General features: G+C 44.0%; 1 long non-coding RNA gene across 4 annotated transcripts in view; it reads left to right on the top strand.

Annotated features, from left to right (window-relative positions):
* The window catches only part of LOC149126039 (uncharacterized), a 64,086-nt gene extending 42,255 nt beyond the window's left edge, over positions 1-21,831 (top strand). For 2 of the 4 annotated variants that reach the window (XR_016234889.1, XR_016234885.1), the window contains one exon: positions 4,713-4,904. This is a non-coding gene — a long non-coding RNA (uncharacterized LOC149126039). Of the gene's footprint in view, positions 1-4,699; positions 4,905-21,697 lie in introns of those variants that run through there. The other 2 variants (XR_016234887.1, XR_016234886.1) reach the window with 2 other exon arrangements.
* Positions 21,832-25,344: the final 3,513 nt, after the last annotated feature.

Raw genomic sequence — 25,344 nt, forward strand, 5'->3', positions numbered from 1 at the left:
GGCCATCAGACTTTATGTATAATGTTCACCTTGCGTCTATTTGTTCCAGGTGCCTCTGCAGGATAACGTTGAGGGTCTCTTTAATTAAGGTGTTTTAAAGACAATGAAATGGTTTTTTGAGAATGAATGAAACCAAACTCCATAATTAAAGCTAGTGTTCAACTTCAGCATCAAAATAGACAACAAACTGCAAACTCTTATAAAGTGGAATTTGATCTTGTATTCTAGTTCTCCTTCTTCTGTGTGAATGGTTCAGGACTATTTTCTGCTGGGACAGCTGGGCTCCTGGTTCCCCCTTCTCCTTGTCCACAGTCCTTGCTTTTCAATGTCTCAGGGCATTTGTTCTGGGATGAACCCTTATTGCTGCTTACAGACTGTTCTCTGGTTTGTGTGCCTGTAGGTCAGGGCTAAAGTTTGCTTCAGGTGAAGGTGTTATCATTGTTTCTGTGGACAGAAGGCTCTGGAAGATGCTGATGTTCTCTCCCTGTGCCCCAGGAACAACTAAGGATTCTGTCCAGTCCTTTCCTTCTCTCCTCATCCATGTGCTTTCTTCTTGCTGTGATGTCTTCTCATCATTGTCTTTGGTGATGTATTCCTTGTATCTGGTGCATGTATTCCTTGCATCTGAAGCCTTTTGGACTATTAAATAATAATGCAAGAAACTGTTGAAATCTTTACTTAGTATAGAGTTGATCTTCTGTATATAAAGATAATTAAAAATGAATCTTAATGAAGAATGGGATGGGAGAGGGAGTAGGAAATGGGATGGCTTGCAGGTGGGAGGGAGGTTATAGGGGGAAGAACTGCTATAATCCAAAAGTTGTACTTCAGAAATTTATATTTATTAAATAAAAGTTTTCTATAAAAAAAACAATGTAAGTAAAACGCACCTCCCTTTGGCTGAAAGAGTGTCTCCCAGAATGTCTTTCTGGGGGAGATAAGGTGATAATAGAATTCTCCTTTGAGTAGTACCAACGTATTCCCTCCGCGGTGTCATTAATTATGCCACAAGCCATGGCGGCTCCGGAGATGTTTGATTATCATTTACAGCACATGTGAGGAGACCACCTAGATCCTGGATGGGTTGCAGGAGTCAGGGAGAATTGCTCATGCCTTCATAATCAACCAACCTCTCCTCTGCCTTCTTGTTGTCTTCCTTCCTCCTTTCCTCTCTTCTTTCCTCATTCCTTCCAATATCTTTAGCAAGACATTTAAATTACCACATACTGAACAGGGAGGAAATGGCTTGTTATCCTATATTTTTTCCCACATACCCTCAGTCTTCACTCTGCATCAGATTCATGCATAACAGCTTAAAAAAAAATAAAAACGAAAAGCTTGGGCCTGAAAACCTTGGACTGCTCTTTCAATCTACTGAATCAGAATCTCCAGGGAGAAGACTTGAGAAGTCTAAGTTTAAAAACAATTCTACTCTTTATTTTTAAAAATTTGCTGATATATTTGTTTATTTTAAAGACAGAGTTACATACAGGGAGTGGAAGAGAGAGAAGGGGAGAGAGATATATAAAAATAGATATAGAAAGATCTTCTGTCTGCTGGTTCACTCCCCAGATGGTTGTAACAGCAAGGGCTAGGGCAGGCTGAAGCTCTTCTATGTGGGTGGCAGGGACCCAGACACTATGGGCCATGTTTTTCTGCCTTCCCAGGCACACTGACAGGGAGCTTGATCAAAAGTGGAGCAGCCAGGACTTTAACTGATGCTCAAGAAGGCATTGCAGTTGTTGTCTTAACCTGCTGCACCACAACGCTGGCCCCCAAATCTCTACCCTTTCATGTTCACTGAACAGTTAGACTTGAGAACCCAGAGCCTGTTTGTTGCCTGCTATGACCTGGAGATGTCCATCATATGCTACATTTGATGGCATGGCTGGTGTTGGAGTTAGTTTAACTTCATTCTTTGGAGTGTGGTTTGTCATGTCAGGTTGTCAAAATTTAAGTCTTGACTCTCTCATTGTATGTTTTATTGAACAAGTTATTAAATCTCTCCATGTTTCAGTTCATTCATCTTTAACATAAGCATTAAACTTGGTACCTATCTCAGCGTTGTTGGTTGACTAAATAAGAGGATACATGTAATGCTCTGGGTATTGCACCTGAGAATGTTGGTGAAATGCTAGCCTTCACCTTCAGGTGCTCATAGGTCTATCACGGGTCTCCTGGAGTTTGAAAGGGCTTTACAAGATCATCTGGTGCTCGGGTAGTTGGATGTTGTTGTGACCCCTGCTTTATAGATATGAATACTTAGGTTCTTCAGTGATGCACCTATCCAAGATGCTTCAGAATGGAAATAACAATTATAATCATAAAACAGTATCTGTTGCGTAGTTACTACATGCAAACACTGTATTAAGAGGTTTATGTAATTCTAATGTCAACCCGGTGTTTTTCCATCTTTAATGTGCATGCAAAACACCTTGGGACATTTTTCAAATGTGAACTCTGATTCTGAAGGTCTGGGGTAGGGCTTGAGGCTCTATATTTCCGGGTAATGGGGATGCTGCTGAGCCAGGACTACAGTTTGAGGAATGTGTGTTTAACCCTAACAACATCCTTGTGTGGGAGGTACTACATTTTTTTGTCCGTATTTTACATGTCATACACTGAAACAGTAAGGATAAGTAGTTTTCTCAAGACCACCTATCTTGAAGGAGCAGTCCTAGTATTGGTTCTGAGGGTCTCAGTCCAGACCTGCTTCCTTGACACCATACCAGGGCAATTCAAGTCTGTCATGCAGTGGCACGATGCCCTGGCTTCTGTTACTGAGCGAGGGATCATTGAGCAAACATCAAATGTCCCGAAGATTTTTGAACTGAGTTGCTGCCTAGAGGAGAGACATCAGTGGAATGTTTTATGCATTTTTAATTGCATATCACACTCCTGGCTCTTTAAGCTAGAATGATATGTCCATGCCTTGTGCCTTTGTTTACCCATAAAAGAAAGTCTTAGACTTCACCTGGAGGTAACCCCAACTCTCAGGTCATCCCCAAGCTGCAACACTCCCTCCATCTTTTGTAATCCAGACCTTTTTGGGATTGGATCCACTTCACTGAATTTAGATCTCTTGGCTTCTACACTTAACTGTGATTTCTATTTTCCTGTTCTTTTGCTTTGTCCATGAGGCAGGCACCCCTTCGTGGAAGAACGCTGTGCTCACTGTGAGGACTGGCGTTAGCTGGCAGCCCCAGTCGTTAAGTCTTCCATGTCAGCTTCAGCTTTTGTGCATACATATAGCAAACTCTTCTTGGGTTGCTCCCTGTCATAGCTACCACCCCAGTGCTGATGGGCAGGATTTGATCCAGCCCCTTCTTGGGCCGGCAAACACTTGGTCAGGTTGGTGCCATGATCTGACAGCTCCTCATGTCTCATCTTAATGTTCTCTCTCTGCCTTTCCCTTTTCCTCAGTAACTCTGCCTTTCAAATAAAATATAAATAAATCTTAATTAAAAATTTGAAAGTTCCCCCTTTCTTCTTACAAATGTATTCCCCACTACAATAAATCATTTGCTCTCCTAACTCCATCTCAGCTTCTGTTCCTTAGAGTTCTCTATAAGCAACTCTCCCAACTTAAGAGCTCCCAGTAAATCTCATTCAACTTAAAAACTGTCTGTGCCTGGGTAGGACTGGTAGGTGTTCTCTAAATACTTATAACCAGAAAGGGGCTTCATTATACTAGGAAAACGCATATCACAAAGAAACTATGCATGGACTTCAAAATTTTTTGCACTAAAATAAACTTACCTTTTTATTCCATTTTCCATAAACATTTTAAAGTACTCCCGTAACTAAGCACCCAATCAACAAGTGCATACTGATTGTGTTTAGTGTTTCTGTATCTTCATAAGCATAATCACCTCTTCTACATATTGGCGATAAAGAAGGAATGTGGCAAATCTGAACCCCTCGCTTCAGTTTCTCCCTTGGCTGCTGTGGTAAATTGTTCGCCAGGTCGTGGACCTTGGCAGTTACGTGCTGTGCACCAGGGTCACTGGTGCTGTCTATGTAATTACTGTGTTGTAGCACGGTAAGGAAAAACAAGTGTCACCGGAATAAGATGAGAAGTGACCAGCCACCTCTCATGGAAAAAAATTCAGTGACTGCATATCAGCAATACTGAATTGGAGTTCAAAAGCCAAATATTGGAGACAGAAAAATAAACTTCGAGTAAAAGACTCTGAGGGTTTTGTTAGTTTGCTACCAGAATTTGGGGGTCTAGCGGAGCAGGCATTTCGCCTAGCAGGTAAGATGCTGGTTAAGATGCCTGTGTCCAGGCCGGCGCCGTGGCTCACTAGGCTAATCCTCTGCCTGCAGCACCTGCACACCAGGTCTAGTCCCGGTAGGGGCACCGGATTTTGTCCCAGTTGCCCCTCTTCCAGGCCAGCTCTCTGCTGTAGCCCGGGAGTGCAGTGGAGGATGGCCCAAGTGCTTGGGCCCTGCACCCCATGGGAGACCAGGAGAAGCACCTGGCTCCTGGCTTTGGATCAGCGCGGTGTGCCAGCCGCAGCACGCCAGCCACGGCAGCCATTGGAGGGTGAACCAACGGCAAAGGAAGGCCTCTCTCTCTGTCTCTCTCTCTCACTGTCCATTCTGCCTATATATATATATATATATATATATATATATATATATAAAGATGCCTGTGTCCATAACTGGAGTGCCTAGGATTGATTTTTGTCTCCAGCTCCTGATTCCAGCTTCCTGCTAATGCAGACCCTGCCTGGGAAGCAGCAGTGATGGCTCAAGTAATTGGGTTCTTGCTACCGACGTGGGAGACCTGGATTGCATTCCTGGCATTGGCCTAGTCCCAGGGTGTTAAAGGCATTTGGGGTGTGAACCAGTAGAATGGAGCTCTGTGTGCTCGCTCTCTCTCGCTCTCTCTCTCTCATTTATTTATTTACAAATAAATAAGTAAAATAAAAGCAACAACAACAAAAAAGAATTCTGGGTCTGCGTTCTAATTTCAAATAGGGAGACAGGCAATTGTTACCATTGGTTTAACTTGGTGAGGCCCCAGATCTGTGTTCCTATGTGGAAGACTTTAGAGATTTGAAGAGGGTAGCAGACGGGGAAGGGAATGGTCGTTTTTGAGCACGGCTTGTACCCTGCAGTAGCACAGGCCTGTGTGGCTGCTGCTTGGATGTGTGTGTGTGGTTCCCAGGGGAAAGAAGATGAAAAGGAAACACTTCCGTTCATCCGACAGGTGCACTGAGAGCTTTGCTTTCTGCAGAGGGAGAATTGACTGAGAGATGGCGGACAGCATCAGGGGCAGAATTTTGATTATAGCAGATTTTAGGTACCAGAATCTGAGTGAGTCTCAGAAAACTTGTAGAGAAACCAAAAGAAAATCATAACATGGTAAGCTGGACAACAACATTTTTGGGATGAAAAGAAAGGTTTCAAAATGCATTATTGGGTCAAAGAAGAGAAGTTAACGGCCAAGGCAGGCAGGAGCTGTTCTCCAGGAAATGGGTTTTGCTTGATGTAGAAAGGGTGAAGGTTAGATCTAAAGTAGAATTTTTGTCAACAAAGACTGACATTGTAAATTAACACCGGGAGCTTGTGAAATTGCAGCCATTGAAGTTAGCTCCAGTGTGGCCTGGCATGTAGCTGAGAAAGCCAGAAATAAGTACCTCTCAAGCCCCTTTAGCCCTACAATCCCCCAATTTATGGGGGAAAAATACCATCTTTCCTATTTCTCTTTCACCTGCAATCTGCTGTGCATCCAGCCAGGGTCTAAGTGTGTTGTTTACTGAGGAACCAGGCTGGAAACCCACCAGGGCACGCATGCAGCGAGGCGACTGTCACCCACGGAGCCACGAAAATGACATCAATAAATCATAAAATACACCCAAGAGGGCATTATAAATCATTTACAGTTGCTATTAATATTTTAGACATGTTCGTTTTTAACATTGTGTTAAAATTTCGTGTTTGCATTCCGGTTTAATTCTGTAGTTGATAATTGAAAAATGAGGCTGTTGAAAAATGATCTTAGATTATTTTTTGTCAATCATTTAGAAAGGAAATAGAATACAAGAACTGCTGCTTCTAGATTCATCTTCCTGAAATTTCTGCCCAAGGGACTTCGGACTGCCTTGCTAGGGAGGGAGCATCTGGGGTTCCCCCTCCTGACTGGGAGCTTTCACTGCATGTGGGAGTGTGGAGGCTGGTACAGCGGAAACCAGCAGGTCCCTGTTTGCCCAGAAATCTCCTGGTTTTAACATGGAGTCTTGTGTCCTAGGAAACACTTCAGTCCAGGGCCACCTGGAATGGTGGTCACCTTGGCTACGTCCAAAATCCAGAAGAATATTCTTTCTCTTTTCTTTTCTTTCTTTCTTCTTTTTTTTTCTTTTTGTGACAGGCAGACTGGACAGTGAGATAGAGAGACAGAGAGAGAGGTCTTCCTTTACTGTTGGTTCACCCTCCAGTGGCCGCTGTGGCCGGCACACTGCGGCCGGCGCACCGCGCTGATCCGATGGCAGGAGCCAGGTGCTTCTCCTGGTCTCCCATGCGGGTGCAGGGCCCAGGGATCTGGGCCATCTTCCACTGCACTCCCGGGCTACAGCAGAGCGCTGGACCGGAAGAGGAGCAACTGGGACAGAATCTGGCGCCCCTACCGGGACTAGAACCTGGTGTGCCAGCACCGAAGGCGGAGGATTAGCCTAGTGAGCCACGGCGCTGGCCCAGAAGAATATTCTTAGACAGTACTGACCCCATGAAAGATGGTGGATTTGAATACATTACATTCATTTTTAGTGCATTCTTACTTTCTTCCTGGGACCTGCTTGTTGGTTTATGAACGTTGTCTCTGAACTATCCTTGCATCTGGGGAGGTAGAGTAGACTGATCGCCCAAATCTGAGACAAATAAAAGCCCACACTTCAGTTTGGGAATGGAATAAAGTCGGTGTCATCTGAACCAAGTGCAAGTGTGAGGTGGGTGTCTTGTCAAGAGAAGACGGAGGTGTCTGTCACCAAAGAAGTGGGAGAATGCGTTGCAAAACACTTGAAATCATTAGTTAAATCGAGTTGATCTGAAGATGAAATGAGAAAATATAAACACATTTCACAAAGTAAAAAGTACGGTGCAGTTTAGAAAAAATGTTCTCCTTTTATTAATTGATGTATGGCTCCACTCAGTTTAGAAATACAAGGCTCTGAAAGCTTGTGCCCTGATTCGATTAGTAGAACATTCAGTATAACCCCATGCAGATGAAACTAGCACAACCTTACTGGAAAAGTACAGCTGCGGCATATTATTCTTTTCCCACTGACCTTATGGGGAGGGGAGAATTATGGAGGGGTTCAAGAGAAGGTTGGAGAACACTGAGAGCAGGGAAAAGCCTTGGTTAACTAAATGTGCTTGTCCCTCCTTTAAACATAATGCTCTATTTTTGAAAGTAAATATATTACTTTTCCTCACATAAATGAGTTTATCTGCAACCCAGCCAAGGTGTACTGTGGTGAGTTTATCACATAAACATCAACAATAAGTGATTGCTACTTGGTGCTATTTTCTTTCCCTTTTTGTTTCTTGGGGAGGAACTTTGTTTCTTTCCTCAATATTTCTGCTGTTCAGAAACTTACAGAGACTGATACCAGGAAGGTGGTGCAATGGGCAGTCCTCTCCTTACAAACAAATCAGTTCAGCAGCAGCCCTTAGAGCAGTTCTCTCTGGCATGAACTTGCTCATTGTCTGTCTGCTAGACTGCTCACCTCTCCTTCATTCTGAAGGACAGATTTCCAAGAGGGAAGAGAAGTTGAGGAAGTGCATAACCACCAGACCAGCCTCACAAGAAATGCTACAGAGCTTTTTACGTTGGAATGAAAGAATACTGAAAAGTAACATGGCAGCGTAAGAAAGTATAAAACTCAGAGTTAAATATGAGAGTACCTCGAAAAGCTGGTGGAAAATGGATTTAAAAGATTATTTAGAAGATTTAAAAGTTTATTCTGGTGCAGAATTTTTTCAAAACCTATTCATAGGAAGGTCTTCAAAAAAGTTCATAGAAAAGGCATACCAAGTACCTTTTCTGACTGTCATGGCAGATAAGATAACACAGAAGAACTGAAAAATTCACAAATATGTGGAAATGAATAACATATTTTTGAACACTTTGTCAAAAAGAAATTTTAAAAAATTGTAAAATATCTTTAGACAAATAAAAATGAAAATATAACCTATCAAAACTTATGGGATGCAATAAAGGCAGTAGTACTTACAGAGAAATTCATAGTGATAAGTGTCCACATTAAAATGAAGGACTATTTTGGGGGCTGGTACTGTGGTATAATAGGTTAAGCTGCCTCCTACAATGCTGGCATCCCATATGGGCTTCAGTTCATGTCCTGCCTGCTGCACTTCTGATCCAGCTCTCTGCTAATGTGCCTGGGATAGCAGTGGAAGATGACCCCACTGCTTGGTCTCCTCCACCCATCTGGGAGACCTGAAAGAAGTTCCTGACTCCTGGCTTCAGTCTGGCCCAGCCCTTGCTGTTATAGCTGTTTGGGGAGTGAACCAATGGATAGACAATCTCTCTCTCTCACTCTCACTCTCTCTCTCTCTCACCCTCTCTCCCTCCCTCCCTAACTCTGCCTTTCAAATAAAGTAAATAAATGTTTAAAGATAAAATAAAATAAAATGAATATAAAAAGAATCATAGGAGAATACTACCAATGGTTATACACCAAAAAACTGGACAGCCTAGAACAAATGGATAAATTCCTAGAAACATGCAACCTGTTAAGAGTAAATCAAGAGAAAATCTGACCAGTCCCATGACTTGTGGGGAATTGAATCAGTGGTCAGAAACCTCACAGCAAAGGAAAGTCAAGGCTAGATGGCTTCACTGGTGAAACCTATCAAACATTTAAAGAATTCATGCTAATCCTTCTTGAACTCTTTCAAAATACTGAAGGAAAAAAACTTCCAAGTTCATTTTATAAGCTCAGATACCGAAGTCAGACAAAGACTGATTTTTCTTATAAGCCCCAATACCAAAGTCAGACAAAGACTCTAAAAGAAAAGAAAGCTATAAGCCAATATTCCTGAGGAATATAGATTTTAAAAGATGAAATAGTAGCAAACCAAATGTAAGAGCACATTGAAGGAATCAGGCACCATGAACAAATTGGGCTTACCTGTGGGATGCAAGGATGATTCTGCTTATGAAAATCAATGAATCTGATAGACCTTATTATCAGAATAGAGGACAAATATAACATGATCCTCTCAATAAATGCAGAAAAAGCATTTGTCTGAATTCAATACTGTTTCAAGATACAAACTCTTGCCTAACTAGGAACAGAAAGTATCTCAATATAGTAAACACCACACATGAAAACCCAGCAGTGAAAAGTGAAAACTGTTCTTCCATGATCACGAGCAAGGCAAGGATGCCCAAAGAAGAAAGGAAGAAATAAAATCATCTCTGTTTGCAAACTTCACCTTACATATTTACAAAACCTTAAAGACTCCATTAAAAAAAAAAAAAGACTGCTGAAACTATTCAGTAAAGTTGCAGGATTAAAAATCAACATATAAGGCCGGTGCCGCAGCTCACTAGGCTAATCCTCCGCCTTGCGGCCCCGGCACACTGGGTTCTAGTCCCGGTTGGGGCGCCGGATTCCGTCCTGGTTGCCCCTCTTCCAGGCCAGCTCTCTGCTGTGGCCAGGGAGTACAGTGGAGGATGGCCCAAGTGCTTGGGCCCTGCACCCCATGGGAGACCAGGAGAAGCACCTGGCTCCTGCCATCAGATCAGCGCGGTGCGCCGGCCGCAGCGCGCTGGCCGCGGCAGCCATTGGAGGGTGAATCAACGGCAAAGGAAGACCTTTCTCTCTGTCTCTCTCTCGCACTGTCCACTCTGCCTGTCAAAAAAAAAAAAAAAAAAATCAACATATAGAATCAGTTGTTTCTATACACTAAGAACAAAGTGTCTGAAAAAGAAATAGGAAAGCATTTGTATCTATAAAACCACCAAAAAGAATGATGAAATACTTAGGAATAAGCACAGGAGGTAAAAACCTTGTCTACTGAGGGGCTGGTGTTGTGGCATAGCAGGTACAGCCGCTGCTTGCAGTGCTGACATCCCATATGGGTGCCAAGTCATGTCCTGGCTGCTCCACTTCTAATCCAGCTCCTTGCTAATGACCTGGGAAAGTAGTGAAAGATTGCCCAAGTGTTTGGGTCCCTGCCACTCAGATGAAGCTCCTGGCTTTGGCGTGGCCCAAGGCTGGCTGTTGTGGCCATATGGGGAGTAAGTCAGCAGATGAAAGATTCTCTCTCTCTCTCTCTCTCTCTCTCCCCCCTCCTCCCTCCACATCTCTCCCTCCCTCCCTTCCTTCCTCCTTCCCTCCCTCCCTCTAACTCAGACTTTCAAAATAAATACATAAATCTTAAAAATAAAAGGACTTGTGTGGTGAAAACTACAAGACATCTGAAATAATTAAAGGAGATACAACCAGATAGAAAGTCATCTGTGTTTCGAAGACATAATAGTTAAACTGTCAGTACTACCCCATGATGATCCCACAGATTCAGGGCAACCCTTTCGAAATCTGAATGACTCTTTATTCAGAAATTTAATAAAAAATTCAACAAGTCATATGGAACTATAAAGACCAAGAATAGGCCGGCGCCATGGCTCACTAGGCTAATCCTCCGCCTTGCGGCGCCAGCACACCAGGTTCTAGTCCCGGTCGGGGCACTGGATTCTGTCCCGGTTGCCCCTCTTCCAGGCCAGCTCTCTGCTGTGGCCAGGGAGTGCAGTGGAGGATGGCCCAAGTACTTGGGCCCTGCACCCCATGGGAGACCAGGATAGGTACCTGGCTCCTGGCTTCGGATCAGCGTGGTGCGCCGGCCACAGCGCGCCGGCCACGGCGGCCATTGGAGGGTGAACCAATGGCAAAGGAAGACCTTTCTCTCTGTCTCTCTCTCTCTCACTGTCCACTCAGCCTGTCAAAAAAAAAAAAAAAAAAAGACCAAGAATAGTCAAATTTATCCTGAAAAAGAAAAAAGCTGGATGCATCATACTTCATTATTTCAATATGCATCATGAAACTATAGAATCAAAACAGTATGTTACTGGGGTAAAGACAGACGTATAGACCAATGGAAGAGAACAGAGTGGTCAGTAATACATCTATGCATTTGCTATCGATTGATCTGTGACAAGGATGCCAGGAATACACAATATATGATATTGAGAAAACTGGATGTCCACAGGCAAAAGTATAAATTAGACCCTTATCTTATAGACTACACAAAAATCAACTCCAAATGATTGAAGACTACATGTAAGACCCGAAACTGTAAAGCCCATTGAAGACACCATACCATAACCGTGTTGTTGGTATTGATTTCTTGGATGTGGTACCAAAAGCACAAACAACAAAAGCATAAATAAACAAGTACAATGACATCAAACTAACATCTGTATGGCAAAGCAGAGAATCAGCAGTGTGTACAGACAGCCTATGGAATGTGAGAAATTATTTACAAATTGTTTATCTGATGAGAGGTTAATCTCCAAAATAGATAATCAACATTTACAACTCAATAGCACAAATCAACAACTCAGTTACAAAATGGCAGAAGGCTATGAATAGATGTCTCTCCAAAGAAGATATATAGATCGTCAATAGATACAGGAAAAAATGTTAAATATAACTAGTCATCAGAGAAATTCAAATCAAAACCACAGTGAGAAATTAGTTCACATCTGTCAAGATAACTGTCATTAAAAATAAAAAACAGAAGATAAGTGTTTTGTGGATGTGGAGAAACTGGAGTATTTGTGTTTTTTAAATATTTATTTATTTATTTGAAAGGCAGGGTTACAGAGAGGCAGAGGCAAAAAGAGAGACAGGTCTTCCATCCACTGGTTCACTCCCCAAATGGCTGCAACGGCCAGAGCTGGGTCTATCTGAAGCCTGGAGCCTAAAGCTTCTTCCAGGTCTCTCATGGGTGCACGGGCCCAAGCACTTGGGCCATCTTCCACTGCTTTCCCAGGCCATAGCAGAGAGCTGGATTGGAAGTAGAGCAGCAGGGACTCAAACTGGTGCCCGCATGGAATGCCGGACTGCAAGCGGCGGCTTTACCTGCTACGCCACAGCACTGGCCCCAGAAACTGAAATATTTGTATACTGCTTCTGGGAATGCAAAATGCTATAGTGATAAGGAAAATAAAATGGAGATTCCTTAAAAAAATAGAAATAAAATTTCCACACGATGCAGATATCCCACTTGTGAGTATCCAAAATACTTGAAATCAGAATCTCAAAGATACATGTCTGTACTCCCATGTTCTCTGCGGCACTGACCACAACCAAGATGGAGACAACCTAAATGCTTGTTGACAGATGGATATAGAAGTGATGTGTACACAATGGAATATTATTCAGTCTTGAAAAAGAAAGAATGAAACTCCGCCGTGTGCAGTAACATGGATGTCTTTTAGGACATGATGCTATGAGAATGCTCGCCCCAGAAAGACAAGCTATTACATGAGGTATCTAAGAGAGTCAAGTTCATAAAACCAAAAGGTGGAGCAGGGTTGCAACAGGGCTGGGTGTGGAGGGGTAAATGCAGAGTAGCTGATCAACAGGCGTGACGTTTCAGGGAAGCAAGATGAAAAAACTTGAGAGATCTGCTGTATGGCATTGCACCTGTAGTCAACACCCAAGTATCACACACTGGGAACTGCAATAAAAGGGTCAAAAAATAAACAAACCAAAACAGAAACCCCATGTGCTACAGCTCTCAGGAGTCAGGAACTTTCTCCTCTAATGTCAAAACCCAGGAAGGCAATTTCTCTGAACTCTCTGGAAAGAAGGCAAGTGTGTCCCTGTGCCCTGACTATTCCCAGGGCCTTTTCTGCTCATTCCACCTGCTCTGAATCTCATTTGGCACAGAGAGAAAAAATTTCCCTTAGGCCATGGAGTTCAGCTCTCAGGAGATAAAGTATCTGTACAATGCATCCTTCTCCCTTTCAAATCCCATCTATTCATTTGCCTTCACATTAAATGCTCATCTCCATTGAGGGTATGCTTTAATTAAGTCTGGAAACATAGAAATGGAGAAACCTGACTCTCAAAAAGTCACATACAGTAAAGTGCATGAATACATACATATAATTATAAATTTTATGGATATTTTCTTATTATAGAAATGCATGTTTCATTAAAAATTAAAACAGAAGAAGTAGGTAAAAAGATTAAAAAACACCCATATTCTACCACTTAGCTGTGAGCCCCATGAGTAGTGTGGAGCCCATGCCAGTCTTTATGGGAGGAAGTTGGGCTTAGATTTGCATATTATTTTTCACTTACAAAAATGGGATGAGGTGATAGTGCTTATTTATGGTCTTTTTCATATAATAGTATATAATTAATACTCTTTTTACAACAATATATTTCTTAGAGGGTTCATATCTTATTTTTTTCCTTTTTAAAAATGTACTTTAAGATATGAGTGGAGTAGTAATTGCCAAATGCAGATTTTGAGATTTTTTTTTCCTTGCATTAATGTATCACTGCCCTGCTGCCAAGAGAGAAATTTCTATTTTAATATTGCTCTTCTGTAGACAATGCCTTAGTGCAAGGGAATAAATCGAACAACTGTTCTGGTGAGGTGGGTGTTTCAAAGCGGTGTTTCCTCACTGTGCACATCATGGCGCAGACAGCCCTTCCTCTTGTCCATAGTAGTGACTGTACTCTATCGGAGATTCTTTGCTTCACCTCCCAGCTGAGAGTTGATAGAAAACAGGGAAAAATCAGACTCACTATTCATTTTAAATGGCATTGATTAAAGATCTCTCTGCTTATGATGGGTATGTCATACCAATGTCAGCTGTACTGTTGAGCCCAGTGCATGAGTGGTGCACCAGTTAGCTACAATCACATTTAATTTTCTGTGGCACACAACAATGTTGGCTGTTGCCAGGGGATGTGGGACTGTCACTGTTAGCATTGCTTTGGCTTGCAGATTTGTCCTTCTCTCTCCAGCTCAGTGGTCTCATGTAAATGATCCAAAGGGAGTTAAGGAAACTTAATCCTATTATGTTGTCTACAAGTGGGACCCTCAGGAAGTGGTTAGATTAGATTAAGTCATTTGGGGTGTGGCCTTCATGATTGAATCCTGGTGGCTTTATAAGGGAAGAGTGGTAGAGATGACCTGTACACTCCCTCTCTGTAAACCTAGTATCACCTCAGGATTCTGCCAGTGAGTGCACCATCCGCAGAGGCCAAACCATGAGCCACAATGGTCCTCGTTCCTGTATAAAGTTAGGATGCCTTGGGTAATTTGTCATAGAGATGAAAAGCTGACTAATACAAGCACATTTCTGTGGCCTGCGTTTGTCTGAGTATGTCTTTGATGAGCGGACATTATGATCTCTGCACTGATGTCCTTGTAGGGAGGTCAGTGGCGTTTCACCAACTGGACAGCATTGTTCTGTTTTAGAATGTAGGAAGTGTGATGTTGAAATGCAGTGGAGTGATGCAGGGAAGGAGGTGGAGAAAGGAATGCTGCTGCCCAGTGAGACAGAAAGGGCCTAATAGAGCCGGCTTGGAAGTCGGCCAGCACGCGGACTTGTGCACAGCAGAGTGAGCCTGGATCTTTGATCAGAGGAAGCCCACGGGATGGGAGCCAGAATGCCCTCGGGGAAAAACTTTTATCTGAGTGTTCTTTCCTGTGCCAGGTAGTTTGCTTGTGGCAGTCTGTGCATTGCAGAGCGATGGCAAACCAGGTCAGAGGTCCAGGCAGGAGTAGGAGGCAGATGGTAGCAGCACGCCAGTTCCTGTCTACAAAAAGCTGTAGGTGTGTTTATTACAAGGCCTAGGGCACATTCTAGGTGGGATCAGCAGGTGGAAACCGAGTGGGCAGCAAGCAGTTAACTATGGCTTCCCTGTATGACAATGACTCAGAGCTACAGGTTGATCTTAAGCACCTTAACGTCACCTCTAGCACATCTGACAAGTCCCTAGAAGGAATCAAGATAAATGATGCCCAAGGCGTGGAAGCGCCAGCAAGCCAGCAACATTTACCTGATTTCAGCCTGGATTGCACATGGAAGTTTGGTGGGAAATGGTAGGGAGTGAGGCTGGAAAGGCCTATGAGACCCCGTGCAGTACTTTTACCTACTAAGAAATTCAGATGTCTTCTGGGAGAGAAGGAAAACCAGGTGGCAGGGGTGTAGAAGATGTAGAGCTTAATAACGATCACAGACAGTCCTTTAGAATGGCTGTATTAGTAAAGAGAAAAGGACAAGGTTCTGTGTCTCAGTGTTATTGACAGGGGCAAAATGCTGGGAAAGCTAACAGCAACACACCACAACAGAGCCATGCTGCCACGAGAAGGAACAAAGAAAAGCTGTCTGTGTGCAGCTCGGGGAAGTCCCCAATGTGAGAGGGAAAAGAGCCAGGTGCAGAGAATCATGGCTCTTGTTCTAAAGTTTGAGTGAGGAAAAAGAAAGAAAAGTTGGCTTATGCATACAACCCAGCGTTGGGGTTAGCTTTGGGGAAAACAGGCTGAGAAAAGGGTTTATGGTTCACTGATTTAAGCTATCATTGTTTTCATGTTCAAGCTTACTGAAAAGTCTTACCAAATAGCCCACATTAGAGAGGAGTTTTAGTCACTGAAAGATGTGGACTTCCCTGTGGCCACATGTCCAATTTGTGGCTACTTTACATTTAGGGTCCAATTGCTTGATCTGAATTCTTGGTGGCTGCAGCACTGTGCTTGCTTAGGTGGGTGATGACTTACGAAGATGGGACATTAGAGGAGCAAACTGGGACTGGGGAGCGCTCTGGGAAGCCTCTCCCTAGTCCCTAACCACCAAGCAGCTGAGACTTCTCTGTTGTGGTGTAGGATCCCACCTGCTCTGTTAGCCACACAGCCAGTATGGCGATAAGAATAGGTAAAATCATTAGGTGGCACTTATGTTCTGGTTGCCAATGTTGGATGAGTAATATAGATTCTATTGGAAAACTGTTGTTATGACAACCGCGGTGAACATTGAGATTTCCTGTTGGCATGGAAAAAGGAGTGCTCCCTTCCCCCCAAACCTCCCAATCTACTCCTTCAACCAAGATTTGTTCTTTGGAGCTTTTTAAACTTTCGACTTCTGGATGCAATGCGTCCATATGAAACCCAGCTGAGCTCCCACTCCTGGGGGTTTATTCATGAGCCTACTTTTGTCCAGGATAGCTGACTTTTCTGGTGTTGTTTTAAGGCTTTGAAAGCAGAACCCTAGAACTCCACAGTATAGATTTTTCAGCCTCCCCAAAGCACCCAACATTGTTTTTCTCTCCTTCTGAATCCTGGGAAACAAGCCATTTTTTCTTCATATAGTTTTATTCACACATCATTAAGCTGATTTACCATATTATGTGCCACTGTAGGCTTAGCAATCATGGCTTTCTCCCATCGAGAGAATGAAACAATTATTCAGAACCTACTGCAATAAAAAGGATTTTGCACCATTGTGAAAGCATACACCAACAGGGATTGTGCTGAAATCCCTGATTTTCTTAAAGTCCACTAGGGGGTGGGCATGGAGGGATTGGAATGAAGTAAGTTAGAAATGCAGCAAATGATGTGTAAGCTGTAGAGGAGGACTGTGTGGTCCTTTGGACTTGACTGGCTAACAGGGAACATTTCTGATCAGCAAAATTTTCACCTGGGGTTTCACCTTTTCCTGGTTTTACTTTGCAAAATGTGTTTTTGTCAGATGCGTTTGCTGTGTGTTTTGGTACTCCCTGAGTCCAGTTTGCTCTCTTAAAACATACACATGATTTTTGTTTTGCTCAGTAAATGGTGGACTTTTGAACATTCCATGGTTCTTGCCAATGCAACAAAGAGAGAGGGATCAAAAATGAGTATCTACAATGGTTTGGCACTCAGAGGCAGAATCAGAATAACAAGCCAGCCACACGTGGCACAGTTTGGAGCTTAGTAAACAAGAGGCCATTATTGCCTCTTGTGAACAAACACCTGGATGTTGAGCCAGTGGCATGTCCTAATCAGAAAAATAAATGACCAGCTGCAAGGTTAAATGCTCGTCATTCAAGGAGTGTCCTTCATATCTTTGAAAGCATCTGGAAAGCATCCAGCATGGACATTCGTGACGAACTCATTTGCAGGGCTTGGCAGCGTCTCTCCACTTGACCCCTCCCTAATCACTCATCTTGTGGGCCCGGAGCACAGCTATGCTAATAAAAAGGCAGAGCAAAAACTGAAACCAGATTTTATGGAATGGATCCTGGCTCCGTGGCCGCAGAGGTGCACTAGAGAGACTCGGACTTTCATACAGTCTCATGTGCCCTTGGCCACTTGTTTAGACCAACTTCTTCCAGCTGTCTCAGGCTATTTTTCTTTTTCACTTATTATTTTATTTGCTTTTATTTTTCTTTGAGAAAGAGCTGAGGGCTTACATGCAGCATGAATACTTCTGTGAATGAACTTCAAGTTTACTTTAAGAGGTTTTGTTAGACATGGCAGTATGTGTGATATGTGATATTTGCCTGGAGAAACGTGCAAGTCGATGGTGAAATCAAAAGTCTGGGTCCAAACTGTTCCCCAAAAAGGGGGTTTCTGGGTCCGGCCCTGTGGGGCAGTGGGTTAACATCCTGGCCTGAAGCGCCCGCATCCCATATGGATGCCGGTTCTGGTCCCGGCTGTTCCTCTTCTGATCCAGCTCTCTGCTACGGCCTGGGAAAGTCCTTGGGCCCCTGCACCAACGTGGGAGACCAGGAGGAAGCTCCTAGCTCCTGGCTCCTGGCTTCAGATCGGTATACCTCTGGCCGTTGCAGCCACCTGGCGAGTGAACCAGCTTATGGAAGACCTCTCTCTCTCTGTCTCTACCTCTCTCTCTGTAACTCTGTCTTTCAAATAAATCTTTAAGAAAAAAAAGGAGGGAGTGGTTTTTGGGGCTGGCGCTGTGGCATAGTGGGTTAAGCCGCTGCCTGTAATGCTGAAATCCCATAAGGGCGCCAGTTTGAGTCCTGGATGCTCACTTCAGATCTTGCTCCTTGCTAATGTGCCTGGGAAAGCATTGAAAGATGACTCAAGTCTTTGGGCCCCTTAACCTATGTGGGAGACCAGGGTATAGCTCTGGTTCAGCCCTGACTGTTGTGGCCATTTGGGGATGGAAGATAGGTCTCTCTCTCTCTCTCTCCCCCTCTCCCTCCCCCCCCTACTCCTTTTTTTCTGTAACTCTGCCTTTCAAAGAAATATAAATAAATTGTTTTTAAAAAGGCAGGGGGTGGTTCACCATAAATTGGCAGTATATTCTGTAAAACTTTCACATACACTGGAGAAAAATACTGTATGGATAAGGAAGGCAATATGTTAAGAGGCTTACAGTTCTGTTTAGTCTTCAAACTCATCCAATGATGAAATCATTGAAGAATCCTAAGATTTCCTCCTAGTTAGTATTAATGTCCAAAATGGATGGTGGGAACTTTTTAAAAATTTTTTTGTTTTTTTGTTTTCCAATTTGTTATTATTTGAAAGGCAGATTTACAGAGAGAGAGAGGGAGAGAGAGGAAGATCTTCCATCTGCTGGTTCACTCCCCAAATGGCCACAATGGCCGAGGCTGATCCAGGCCAAAACCAGGATCCCAGTGTTTCTTCCTGCTCTGCCACATGGATGCAGGGGCCCAAGTACTTGGGCCATCTTCCACTTCTTTCCCAGGAGCATTAGCAGAGAGCTGGATAAGAAGTGGAGCATCCAGGTCTCGAACTGGTGCCCATATGGGATGCCAGTATTGTAGGTGAAGGGTTAACCTGCCACACCACAACTCCAGCCCTGATCGTGGGAACTTCACAATTATTATTCTCCTTAGCCTGTAGTACATTGTTTTGCACCTTTTTTTAAAAAAGGAGTTCCAAAAGCAACTCAACTGTAGTGGTCACCTGTGTTTCAAATTTCCTTGAGACATGAATTATATGATTTCCCTGTACTTATGAACCCATGTTGGCCATACTTCAGGAAATACCATATTGATTCAGCGGATGACCAGGATGGCTTTCCATGTTAACAGTGCAAGTAGAAAATTCACAAAGAGAAATTAACCAGGAGAAAAACCTTTGTTTTCACAGAAGGAGATGTCCAAGACCTTCTAGGCACCCAACAACTTGCATGTAAATGACATCAGTTATTCAGAACATCATTAATGTCAGTCTGAATGAACTGAGTGCACGACTAACCAATGCCTGCTGGATATTTTAGAGTCAGTTTCCCCAGATGAGCGATATTGACTCCTTCTAGAACAGACATAATGGGCTCATGGTAGCCTGAGCTTCTGACCACAGTAATCAGAGGAGAATTACTAAGAACTGGAGAGAAACCTATTTGCTGTTAAGTAAAAATTATGGAGCATGGAGGAAGTATTTTAATTACTTTATAATTTCCCAATTAGGATAAATAAAGGGGATGATGCTCCAGTATGGAAAGTTGAGATAACGTCAGTATTTAGAAATTCCTGAAAAGTACATTCTTTGGATCTAATATTAATCTCTCTCTTCAAATTCGAAAAGTACCTATTTTGGATCAGACATCCCCTGAAGAAATGACAAGAGTGCTTCCTTTCCTGGAAAAGCAACGACCTGAGAAGAGTCAGAAAGCGTTGATGTTCACACAGGGAAGACTTAGCTCTGCACCCCAGAGTCCGAGAGCCTCTGCTCTGGCCCCTGAGTTTGCTTTGCTCTGTTTGGATTAAAACAACTTGCCTCTTGATTTGAAGATGAAGAATTTAACTTGTGCTATGTGAGCAGTGAGTGTGCATAGAGTAGTGTAGGGTGAAACTAAGCAAGGACACTAGTAACTGATCTTGCTTTGTTAACAATGGTACTAAATGGTTTTCCTAAAATGCCTTTGAAGAATGGTCTCCAGCCTCATCTCCCAGGGGATGGTAGTCCAGTTGAGTCCAGGGGCCCAAACAGAGTCTCTCTCAAGTTCTGGAGAAGATGGAGAAGAACTGTTACCATTTGATCTCTAAAGCCAGGCTTGGCTGGTTTTGTGAAAGCCGGATGGGCCGAGATTCTGGTTGATGTTTGCTAATAGCCCCATGACTGGTGGGGTAAAACAGAGTTGGCCTGATTAAAAAGGCCCACAAATGGTGAGTTTAGAGCAAATCAGCAGAACTACTAGCTTTTTTATATAGAGACAGACAGACAGACAGACACTTTTCATCTGCTGGTTTCCTCCCCTAAATGCCTGCAATACCTGGAGCTGGACCAGGCCAAAGGCAAGAGCTAGGAACTCAATCTGGTTTTCCCACATGAGTGGCAAGGACCCAGCTACTTGAGCTATCACTTCTGCCTCCCAAGGTGTACAATAGCGGGAAGCTGGATTTGGGAGTAGAGCCAGGGCTCAAATCCAGAGACTCCGATATAGATACGGGCTTCTCAAGTAGCCTCTTACTGCTGCATCAAATGCCTACTTTAAATGCATAGGTTTAAAATAATTAAACCTTCACTTGACCCTTTAGATCCCTCAGTTGAGGACCCTATTCTGGGTACAGTTACGAGAAATGGGTGACTGTAAAAGTCGTGCAACAGGCTCTCTCCGCTCTACTGGTAGGAGATCAGCAGCAAGAAGCAAAGCTGCCCGTGGACTCTTGAGTACTTCTATTTGTTTGAGGTTCTTGGTATTAAAATTTGCCAAAACAGGATTCCAATGTGCCACTTTTTGGTTACATCAGACAAATCATGCTTTTAGTACCAGAAACCCCACAAAAACCATGTAAACTCTCATTTGGAGAAAACGTTAAAAGTTTACAATTGGAGCCCCTTGTAGGAGTGAGGCCTGAGTTAAGTGGCCCCACTTCCTGAACCCAGATTGCCCTAAGTGCACTTAAAGGAAGTCTGGGAAGCAGCATCTTCTGTGGAGATAGCCATGTTTACTGCTCAAGAAAACATGCAGGTTATTCCACCAGGAAATAGGAGGAGTGAATCTGGGAAGATGACTAAGAGTGTCAGCCCCGTGAGGGTCACCCTCATGCCCCTGTGCCTCACGAGCTCGTGGATTAGAGTTCTCTTTAATTGTTTATTGCTGAGTTTAGAGGGTAGAAAACTCTCCACCATCATATGACCAGGCATTGGTCCCTCCTCACTCCCCTCTCGCATTTACTTTCCTTGCTGTCTCAACATTTGTGTGTCTGCACAAGCTGGTTCACTCTGTGTTCCTCTCCATCATTTGCTGCTCCTCTGACTGCCAGTGTGTAGGCAGAATCTTCTTCACCAAGGCTGGTGAGTTAGATGTGGGATGTTACAATGGTCCACCCCTGTGTACTGACTCTCTTAGGGAACTCAGCCTTGAGTTTGCTTTGAGGACCTCGCTCCTGAGTCCTTATCCAGCTCCAGTGATTGCAGAGGTCTCATTGCCCAAAACAGCTGGATTTTTTTTTTTCTGCCTCCGTTGCTTTGGTGCCACCTACAATAACAGTGCTGTGCTGTGGGTGATGTCTGTTTCACTGACCTCTGTGGATGTAGTCCATGCTGGCATTAATCACCTTATGTGGTTCTAGAACCTCAGAGGCTGCCAGGAAGGGCGATGGGGTGAGGCATGGCGCAGCACAGTTGTTTTAGTGGATGTCTACTTCTCTACTCCCTGCACTCCTGGGTCTCTACTGACTTCAGTTGAATTATCCTAACTAGATCACTTTTTCCATTCCAGTTTGGAGACCACCAGGGGACCAAAGAGTCATGTCAGAAGGAAGAGAAGAGAGCTGGGATGCTGCACTCACTCTTCATGGAGGAGAGAGGAAGACTGACTGCCTGCGTAGATGGCACATGGGCTGTGTAGGTACGTGCATCCTATGCAGGTAGGAGTGACCACTAGCACTCAGCTTCCAGGAGCGGATCTGAGCCTTAGCTCCAGAAAACCTAGGGATACCGCTAGATCTCTTGTAGACCACCCACTTGCTCTCCAGTGTTATTTCTTTAGTGACAGACAAAGAAGTAGAGTTTTAGTTGTGCTTCTGGGAATTTTACAAAAACTTGAGTTTGCCCTTGGGATATTATGTGCATATTATCCTGTCAGTGTGAGAGGCAAAAAATAAATAAATAAATAAAAAGGAGATTTGAGATTGGGATCTTTATTTGGGCTTCATTAAGGTGCTTGACAAGTTTACTATGATGTTCTTGAGGATGAGAAAAAAATAGCATATTTGAACTTGACTGAATTAGCATACCAAGTGGGCACTGGCTAATAGCGGCATGCTTCTCATAGATATCAATAGGCTTTGTCTTTGCCTAATGAAGATATTAGAAGGTTTTCTAATCGATATTTCAAATAACATGGAATTGGTGGTGATACCTCATATGCTAGAGAATATGTTAGCCTGAGAATAAGGACCCGGAAATGTCGCAGTGGTCTGAAATAATGAACTAAAGGTTAGCTGGTAATAAACGGGAAATCCTGGGTGGAACCCAGAATGCCAACTGCAGACCTGTGTCTGTGCACCATGTTTGGTCAGGGTTGTAACTGCCATTGTTCTGTCCCTTCGTTTCTTCAGTAAACACTTTTCTAGCTCTTTCTTTGTTTAGTGCGAGAGGTTTAATGGGACAAGATAGACATCATTGCTTTTCTTAAGGAAACAAATAAGCAATAGCAATAAGGGGAGACATGTACAATGGTAGAATAAGAGCAGTATCCTATGGAATGTGTTGCTCTAACCACCAGGGAAGTTCACCTTGAAAAGCGACATTGAGACTGAAACCTAGGGACGAAAAAGAGTCAGTCTGCCTGGCAATAGGGAGAGGAAGGAATATTTCAGTGAGAGAGAATAGCACAAGCAGGGCCTGGAGCTAACGTGATGTAAAACACTGAAGGAGTGGGAGGAGGTCATTAAAGCTGTGGCAAAAAGGGTGTGGGGAAAAAAAATTAAAGATGAAATTAGGGAGGGAGAATGGGGTAGGCATCAGAGGGTTTTGCATTCCAGTTCTAGAACTTGGGTATTTTTTCTGTAGAATGGAAACCATGAAAATGTTTTAGGCAAGGAAGTGGCTTACACAGGTTTTCGTTTTGGAAGGACCCTGCCAATATCACTCTGGAGGAGGGAAGAGGCAGGAAGGGGCAGGTGACTAGTGACCTTGTAGGGAGCTGTTTCTGGAATTCAGGTGAGGAATGCTCTCTATGGTGATGGCTCAGATGGAAGAAGTGGATAGGGATAGAAGACTCAGAAGGGGAATCAAAGACTTGGTGATGGTTTGGATGTGGGCAGGATGATGCCACAGAGACCTCCCAGGCCTCTGTCTTAAGATGATTGCCTGAGGCCGGTGCCGCGGCTCACTAGGCTAATCCTCCACCTTGCGGCGCCAGCACACCGGGTTCTAGTCCCAGTCGAGGCACCGGATTCTGTCCCGGTTGCCCCTCTTCCAGGCCAGCTCTCTGCTGTGGCCAGGGAGTGCAGTGGAGGATGGCCCAAGTGCTTGAGCCCTGCACCCCATGGGAGACCAGGATAAGCACCTGGCTCCTGCCATCGGATCAGCGTGGTGTGCCGGCTGCAGTGCTCCGGCGGTGGCCATTGGAGGGTGAACCAATGGTAAAGGAAGACCTTTCTCTCTGTCTCTCTCTCTCACTGTCCACTCTGCCTGTCAAAAAAAAAAAAAAAAAAAAAGATGATTGCCTGGACAGTGAAATCTCTTTCTGATTTGGGGCAGATCAGAAGAGGAACACACCTGGGAGATAAGGTGTTGTATTCAGCTGTGGATCCATTGAGTTTGAAGCAATAAGGAGTTGTCCAAGTGGTTGATTTCCATCAAGTAGTTGAATATAAGGGCCCAGGACCCAAAATAGACTTGTGGGCAGAAGATACAGATTTGGGAAAAATTGCTGTGAGTGAACAAAGAGAGCAAATTCCACTTTCAGCCACATTCATTATAGCTGGAAAGTGACAGTTCTCATGTCGGAGCTGTCAGTCAACCCTGATTCTGCTCCATGTGACCCCAAGAGTATTGACCTAGCATCTCAGAGTTTCAGGTTCTTCATGTGTAAGTTGGGCAAATAGACGAAGTCACTGCATGGTGTTTTGGTAAGAATGAGATAAGATGGGGGTCAAATGCATAGCGGAGTGCCCGGCATATCGTACGTGCTCAGGAAAGAATACGTCTCACTATGGTGGTTGTTGCAGCCACGTTTTACTTGCTGTTTTGATGAACTCCCTCTAAGAGGGACAGGCAGACGGTGCTTTATTCAGAACAGGGACTGAGATAGTCACATGAGGAATGTTTAAGGAACTCGGGTCTGGCCAGTTTCATGCATGGGAGATTTGGAGATAACACACAAGTGACTTCCAGGAAAAAGGAGATAGAATGGGAGACATAAAAAGAGATAGGATTGCCATGTGGTACCCCAGAGTGAGAGATAGATGAACTGGTAAAAGTTTGAGAGAGTGTGATGTCATGTGGATATAATGGGAACCTTCTAATGGTGAAAGTTCTCTAAGAAACAATAGTGGGTTCTCTCCCCCAGAAGTAGGGGCTTCCTCATGTCTGAATTACAGACCCTGTGATTGCAGTTGTAAGAGTCACACATGTTGGGGCTGGCATGGCAGTGGAGCAGGTAAAGCTGCCACCCACAACACTGGCATCCCATATGGGCACTGGTTTGAGACCTGGCTGCTCCATTTCTCATTCTGCTCTCTGCTAATGTACCTAAGAAAGCAACAGCTGATGGCCTAAGTGCTTGGGCCCCTGTGCAGCCATGTGGGAGGCCCAGAAGGAACTCTTGGTGCCTGGCTTCAGACCAGCCCAGCTCTGGGTATTGCAGCCATTTGGGTAGTGAACTAGCAGATGGAAGACCTCTCTCTCTGTCTCTTGCTCTGTCTCTCTGTATCTCTACCTTTCAAATAAGTAAATGAATGTTTTTTTTAGGGTCACCCTTGTTATTGGAGTTGGGGTCAGAAGTGGCCTTGTTGATGGTAGAGCTGGTACCTGGTCAGAGTTGGGTGTCTAGGGCCTGGGTTCTCAGCAAGTTGATTAAAATTTATGAACATTATCCTACAGCATTGCTCTCTTGCCACTGAGGAGATTAATTTCTTTACTGAGGAGTGTAAGGGCTGAGTTGCTTGTGAGAGAAACACCTGCTTCCCTTCCCATGAGGCTCTGCTCTATGGCACCCAGCCTCCAATTTGAGTGCACAGAACACAGCATACTGGGCAAAGGGCATAGACTGTGTGTGTGTGTGTGTGTGTGTGTGTGTTGGTGGGCTGTGTGCTAGGAGGCTTGGGTTTCCAGTGACCCCTCCTACGTCTGAATGCATCATTGTCCCTCCCCAGCTGACAAGTCTCCTCTGTTCTCAGCCCTGCCTCCCACTGTAGC

The sequence above is a fragment of the Oryctolagus cuniculus genome, chromosome 6 (assembly GCF_051225735.1).
Source record: "Oryctolagus cuniculus isolate XC-2025 breed Fujian yellow rabbit chromosome 6, ASM5122573v1, whole genome shotgun sequence".
NCBI classification, from domain to species: Eukaryota; Metazoa; Chordata; class Mammalia; order Lagomorpha; family Leporidae; genus Oryctolagus; species Oryctolagus cuniculus.